Raw genomic sequence first — 7,486 nt, 5'->3', positions numbered from 1 at the left:
GTCTTAAAAACCTATACCAGGCCGGGTGTGATGGTGCATGCCTGTAATCCCAGCACTTGGGAGGCTGAGGCAGGAGGATTGTTGTGAGTTCGAGACCAGCCTGAGCTACATAGTGAGTTCCAGATCCGCCTCAACTACATAGTAAGACCCTGTCTCAAAAAAAAAATAAATAAATAAATAAAAAATAAAAAATAAACTCTACCAGGGGTCAGGGCTTTAGCTCAATAGTGCCTCTGCCTGCCTCAAAAGCACAAGGTCACGGGCCGGGGATTTAGCTCACTGCTTCCGCTGCCTGCCTTGCAAGCACAAGGACCCGAGTTTGAATTACCAAAATGATCTTGTATATTGATGTAAAATAATCACCAAAATGAAGAAAATGATTTTTCTTCTAAAATGAAGAAAAACAAATTTCACATTATTTACGTTAAAAGAACAAAAAGTATTTAATGTTTGGAATCCATGCCATATGAAACAAATTCTGTACCAGAAGTCCTTTGCTCCATCCGGTATGCAGTACTACCGTGCTGATTACCTGCTAAGCGATAAGTAATTTAAGTGATGGATAAGCCTGGACTTCTCCCACGTTTTGGTTTAAATCCTTTTTTATAAAGAGCATATCCCCTTGGTAGAAGTGGCCAAAATGCTAATATTAAAATTTATTTAGCTGTGGGAGCTATGATCATTTGTTCTTCAAATGCCCGAAAGCTCTATATAGCAACCATAATCATTGTGTTTATCTCAAAATTCTTCAAAATTATTAGTTTTTCCCTAACCATTTCTTTGGGCACATGGAGACCTTGGTTCTATCCATACATGTGTTTTGTTGAAAGAAGTAAGGATGAGGTATATGTGAGAGGAATTATCCTCCTTGTCTGACTCATATTCACAGTCAGAATTCAGAACTGTCTTCATCATTGTCTTGGTCAGAGAATAAAGAAGCCATAGTCCCTGTGTTCAGGGACTTAAAGAACTGTTGTATAGGATTCTAAATATTTTCAATTTTGAGAGTCCCCCTTTTATTGGGGGGGGTGTTAGGAATCAAACTCAGGCCCTCAGGCATGACAGGCAAACATTCTACCACTGAGCTATATCCCCAGACTAAATGCTTCTCTGTTTGCTTGTTTATCTTCATGGCTTAGACTAGGGCCTTAAATCTCTAATTTGGAAGTGCCTCTCTTTGTCTTATAGCATTGGCTGAGGTCTTCTGTAGGGATACCATTAATTTCCTTTTTTTCTACTGTTTCAACAACCAAAGCCATACTATTCCATAGGTCAGTCCTATTCTCTTTTTCTTCTTCTGTGGGTCAGCTCTGAAAATTCCCCTTTTTGCTTTCCAGTTATTGCTTTTCTATGCTGGATTTCCACTCAGCCTGTGTTATGGCCTGCAGCTAGATGCCCTTCCAAAGCCTCATGTGGACATAGGTGGGAAGTTTCCAAGGTGGCTGGATTAGATTTTGTGAATGTGAATTAAAGGTGTGATACTAGGATTAAGGATATAGCTAATGGAAGCCTCATCCTGGGTATGGGTGGCACCAATCAATAGGCTTGTAGTTTGGATGGAATATACAGGGACAGAAAGAAGGCAGGATTGCTGTTGCTGCTTTGCTGCCTCCTGCCTACTCTGCCATGCATCTTTGCCATGCCACCCTGCTTTGAAGTCAGCTGACTATGGACTGCAACACCTATGAACTGTGAGCTGTAATTTTGCCTTTTTAACTTGCAGGGGTTAGGTATTTTGTCTCCATAGCAAGAAAAGTAACTAAAGCAGCCTGTTACAGTATTCTGGGGTTCTGTAGACTCTTTCCAGGTTCTTAGTGTCCTGAACAAAGAATTAGGCAAGATATACAAGAAATGAGCAAGGTTTTACATTTATTAAAGGTAGTAAAAGAAGTACACTCTGCAAAGTGAGAGTAGGCCACTGAGACAGTTCACAATGACCCTGAGGTTAATGGCAGAGGCCTTTCATATCCCTTATTCTTTAGGTTGAGGTCATATCAAGGCTTTCCTATGAAAAACCTGCTTGATTTTGCAACAGAAGAACTGAACATAGAACTTGCTGATTGGTCCTAGGTACAGAGCTTGGAAAATGTTTTCTGCACCTGTGTCCTGATCTCTGTGATTGACAAGTCATGTCCACTGCTCAGCTGGCTGGTCATGCCCTAATAACCCGCCTCAAGCCTATATTGTTGGAAATTACTAAAAAGAGTTTGCTTTTATCTTAAAGCAGCACATTTCAGTGAAGCTTCTCCATTACTTCCCTCATGGCAATTATAGAGGAATACTCTCTCCTCCATAGCCCTGGGAGCAGGGTCATGCAGACAGGTCTACATGGCTTTTACCTAAATAAAAGTTATGGCTTCATGAATGGTTTTTCAGGAAGACTGAGTCTTGGAGAATGGGAATACCATTTCTCTTTGCCATCTAGATCAAGAGAAATCACAGATTCATCTCTGTCTAATGTCCTCTTTCTCTCTCTGTTCCTTGGATTTTGTGATGTGAAATATTTGGTCTTAGTCCACATGTCCTGACATACAACTCTAAAACTCCTTACAATCTCTGAAGTGATAGTATTTTTTTGCAAGTAAATTGACTAATAGCTCTCAATCTCTATATACCTTCAGAATGAGAGGGGGAGAGAAGGTAAAGGTAAAGTTGATAATGAACCTAGGGCTTATGTAATGAAAGCTTCATAGCAACTCAAGGACAGGGTTGAGAGAGCTTCTGGGTAGCTAAACTTGTGGCTGTTTCTGGCAAGTGGTTTACCAGAGAGAACACAAAAGTTCCATGCCATTTTCCTATATCTCAACTTACTTTCTTTTCATCTCTATCCTTTAAAATAAAGTAGTATAGCTGGACATGACGATGTATGCCTGCAATCCCAGCACTTAGAATGCTGAAGCAGAAGGATAGAGAGTTCACGGGCAGTCTGGACTATATATCAAGTTCAACGCCAACTCAACTACATATGGAGACTCTGTCTCTAAATAAATAAATAAATAACCTCAAAATGGTAAATGTGTTTCCTTGAGTTTTGTGAGTCACTCCAGCAAATTAATAAACCTAAAGAGGGAGTTGAAGGAACCTTGATTTATAGCCAGCCAGTCAGAAGCACAGTTGAAAAAAACTAGGGCTTATGACTGGCATCTACAGTAAAGAGGGTAGCAGTCTTAGGAACTAACACTGTCTGAAGGTAGATTAGATTAGAAGACACTCAGCTGGTGTCTGCTGCAGAACTGACTGCTTGTCAATGGGAAGAAATCTCCACACTTTGTAAGGTCTCAATAAGTCTTCTGTGTTGATTATGGCATAAAACTATTGGAAAAAACAGAGTTTTTATTTTTCTAACAGATGTGCTAGGGCTGAGGATTTAGCTCAGTGGTACCAAGACTGCCTCTAACAGATATGCTTTTCAAAAACGTGTTGCAGCAGGAGATTTGTGGTTAGTTTCCCTAGACTGCACCTCTCAGCCTGAGACATTTGAGTCTGCAATATCCAATCCCACATCAAACAAGCAACCACACAAGCCACATGGGACTTCCCTGGCCTCTGCCCATTGCTATCTTTCAGTTTTTGTATTTCATTCTCAGAGAAGGACCTCATTTCAATAGTTTCATTTTCATCATCAATATCACACATGATTTTGTGAGGAATGAAAACAGGTCCTAGTTGGGTCTTTTAAGTGATCAGACCAAATAAAGTTTTCTGTACAGGAGACCTTTGATTTCTCTTCAGGGATTGTCTGTGACCTCTAGAACACAGTGGGAGTTGGCAGATAGCATGAACATATAAAAGTAGTCTAGGAGCCAGTATTTTGTTTTCCTGTAATTTTAGAGTCTACTTCTTGCTTTTTTACTCTCATCTATTGCGCCAGTTTATCCTTGTTGACAAGGAGACCATCCACATCCCATTTACCCCTATGCAACCAGAGAGAGGCCAGCACCTCTCAGCCCATCACCTGCTCAGTAAGTTGGTACCACCCTCAAATGGATGGACTGATGAACCCTGTATTCCTACCATGCCATGATAACCCAGCTTGCTGTGTAAAAGTGTTGAACAAGTGCCCCCTGTTGCTCACCACCATAAGCAACAGACTCAGTATTTTACTCACTGCATGGCTTGCGGTGTCAGCATCACCAAGACAGAGATGACTCACACAGGCTGTGGATGGAACAATGCTTTACTCATACATAGAGATAGAGCAAGATCAGCTTCGATAGTATTGGTTCCCCGGGGCCAACAAGGCTTTCCCTGCAGAAGACACAGAGTATGATCTGTTTGCATCCTTCCTAGAATATGGCCAAAGGAATACCTTTTCCTTCCCACCAAGAGTACATATCAGATATAGTAGTGAACTTGACAAGGTAATTATATGTGCACATTCTTTAAGCAAAACAAAGAGGTACACACCAAGCTTGGAACAGGAAAATGTATCCCCAAACACACCACTGTGCCCAAAAAAGGCTGTGAAGACCTCTAGACTTCTCATCTCCGTGTGAAAAATATTCCAGGCCCAAGCAAGGCATACTCTTATGCAGCCATGCAAGTGTGGACAGGCTGTCTATGACTTGTTTTGCCAACACACATCTTCTCTTTTAACTGAAGAAACAAATGAAGTGTCTCTGTTTCAGTCAGAGACTTCTATTTGTATTCTGGATAGAATCTGTTCTTGTCTTCTCCATGATTTGATCTCTGTAACTTTTGCCTTTTTCCTACATTATAAATCTTCTTCCTCTTTCTCTCCTAAAAGCAATCCTTGACCTTACATGTTGCTCTAACTACTAACCCATATCTGCTTTCTCATCTTATTTTTTTTTCCTCATTGAGTTTTTTGGTACATTTTAGGTATACAGGACAGTTACATTCATTATTGGGATTTTGTACCTTTACATGACAGGTTCTGGGTCTCATTTTTTCCCCTTGTTCTCATCTCACTTTCACCTCGACACTTTTCATACTTGTTGAGCTAAGGTCAAAGTGGACATCTATCATTGCCATCCTACTAAGACTATGTATACAAAATCACCAGTGATCTTCATGTTGCCAAACCCAAATGATCATTTGTTACCTTATTTAACCTTTCAGAAGTATTCAGTCAAACTGCCCTACTGCTCCTGGAGATCATGAATTTCATTTTTGAGAAATCAATTCTCCAATTTTCCCCTCAAGGGGTCTCCTTTCCTAGCTCTTCCACCTCTCCTGGAACTCTAAAGTTTGGCGTGTTCTAGGGTTTTTTCCCAGACTTTCTTCGGTTCTCTACTTATACTCTCCCTGATTATCTCATTTATGTCATGGTTTAAATTCTTTATTTATGGCATGACATTCAAGCCCTGACTTCTCCACTAAACTTCAGGTGTGTATATCAAATCACTTTCTTAATGTTTCCACATAATGAGATATACTCCTCAATGGAGCTCTTTAAATTTAGTATTTCAGGGTCAGGGATTTGGCTCAGTGGTTCTGCTGCCTGCCTTGCAAGCACAAGGGCCCGAGTTCAATCCCTGGTACCACAAAAAAAAATTTTTTTTTTTAGTATTTCAGCTGGCGTGGTGGTGCACAACCATAATCCCTGCATTCAGGAGGCTGAAGCAAGAGATTGCCATGAGTTCAAGGCAAGCCTGGGCTACAGTAGTGAGTTCCAGGCCAGCTTGAGCTATATAGGCAGACCCTGTCCCACACACACAAAAAAAATACTATTGCTTGGAGTATTCCTACTATTTTCAGTTCTCAGACATGGGAGGGGGTATAATTCTAAGTGATAGACTTTTTAATTTCTTAAAGTTATTTTTTTCTGTTTTAGAATAAATTATTCTTAGAAAACTTAACTTGGTGTACATATTTCTCCCGTCATTTAACTGAAAGTCATATAATGTACTTTTTTCTTATGTATTCATTATATAACCAGAACTTTATTTGGTGTACTATGATTTCAAAGGTTATCTACCACAAGACATCTACACACGAGAAAGTACTAATTGGCCTTGCATACCAGAGGTATGCAGGAGGAGGCAGGTAGAGAATGCCCTCAAGATCCTGATGAGAGTCTCTTGTGCCTGCCCCAGACCTGACCTCCAGCACCCACCAGAGGTCTGCCTGGCCTAGCAATTCTCATCAACAACCAGGGGAAGCCAGGGCTGTCCAAATTCTACCACCTCTACACTAAAGATACACAACAGCCAATCATCAGAGATACTTTCCATTTGGTATCCAAGAGAGATGGAAATATAATTTCTTTAAAGAAGGATTTTGGTAATCAGTCTTAAATTGTGTAACTTACTGTGACCTACAGAGTTAAATCTAATTAATTGGAGGATCTCACAACAAACTGATTTATAGACATCATCAACACTATATATTGTCTTCTTTGGGGATTCTTCAGAAAGTGAACTTGGAATTTTAGATTTAATTCAAGTGTTCATGGAAACATTAGACACGTTTTGAAAATGTCTGTAAACTGGATTTAATTTTCCACATAGACAAGGCTCACTATATTCTTGTGGAAATGGTGATGGGGGAATAGTATTGGAGACCAACATGAATGAAATTGTCACACAAATTGATGCACAAAATAAACTGGAGAAATCAGAGGCTGGCTTAGCAGGAGCTCCAGCCTGTGCTGTATACACTGTAAAGCACTTGAATCTTCCTGAGATCTCAAGAAATATTAACATTGGTGACATCAGTTTAAAAGTGCAAAACCTGCCCTCTTTTAAATAAAATATTAAAAAGGCCACTCCCAGGTAAAATCCAGGGGGAAAACTCAACGAAATTTATCATACAGTTCTTTACCAAAAATAGAGGTGGAGGCTCTTAACTTTCGCTCTTGGATTTAAGTCAAGGTACTATATAGAAGTTGTGTAGAGCCTGGGCCCCGATCCACTGTGGGAAGGAGAACCATGCCAGCTCCCGACCCAGCCGCCATCGCTCAAGCGCCTGCCATGTGGGCGTCCCTGAACCCCCATAAGCCCCCCCACCGCACTCTCAGTCCTCCTGACTGTGCCAATCTTTGGACCCACTCTGCAGAGGCAGAGGTGGTCATCAAGGGTATTTTTCTGAGTTCCCAACTTTGAACATCTTTAAAGAAAGGGCATGGGAAACCTGTAATAGAACGTTGTGGAGTTCAACCATTCAGGAGGTTGGGGAACTCAATCTGGGCCTTGCAGCCCGAGGTCAGTCAGCTTTATGGGGTTCAGCCATCAGCTAATGAGACCAGGGGTGTTGCATCCTCGCTCTGTCTGAGCCATTAAATGGTAAATACACTATATTGAAATTTTGTTCACTGCAGACATGTTCTGGACTGCTTCTTGATTTCAGTTTAATTCAAATGATTTAAGGGTGATAGACTAGTGACTACTACCGGTGGTCAGTGTTAAAGTTGTGCTTGATCTTAATATGTTGCTCATTGTATCAGTTGGGGTAAAGAATTGCAGTTGATTTGATGAGCTGTTTTCTCTGATGTTATGAAGATGAGAATGTCTGTGGGTCATTA

The 7,486-nt window shown here is 40.7% G+C and overlaps 1 pseudogene; it reads left to right on the top strand.

Moving 5' to 3' along the window:
• The window catches only part of LOC104874292, a 7,570-nt pseudogene extending 856 nt beyond the window's left edge, over positions 1–6,714 (top strand).
• Positions 6,715–7,486: the final 772 nt, after the last annotated feature.

The sequence above is a fragment of the Fukomys damarensis genome, unplaced genomic scaffold (genome assembly GCF_012274545.1).
Source record: "Fukomys damarensis isolate Sample0158 unplaced genomic scaffold, DMR_v1.0_HiC HiC_scaffold_14, whole genome shotgun sequence".
Classification (NCBI taxonomy): domain Eukaryota; kingdom Metazoa; phylum Chordata; class Mammalia; order Rodentia; family Bathyergidae; genus Fukomys; species Fukomys damarensis.
The sequence above is the reverse complement of the archived record's forward strand: the minus strand, read 5'-3'. Positions and strand labels throughout refer to the sequence as shown.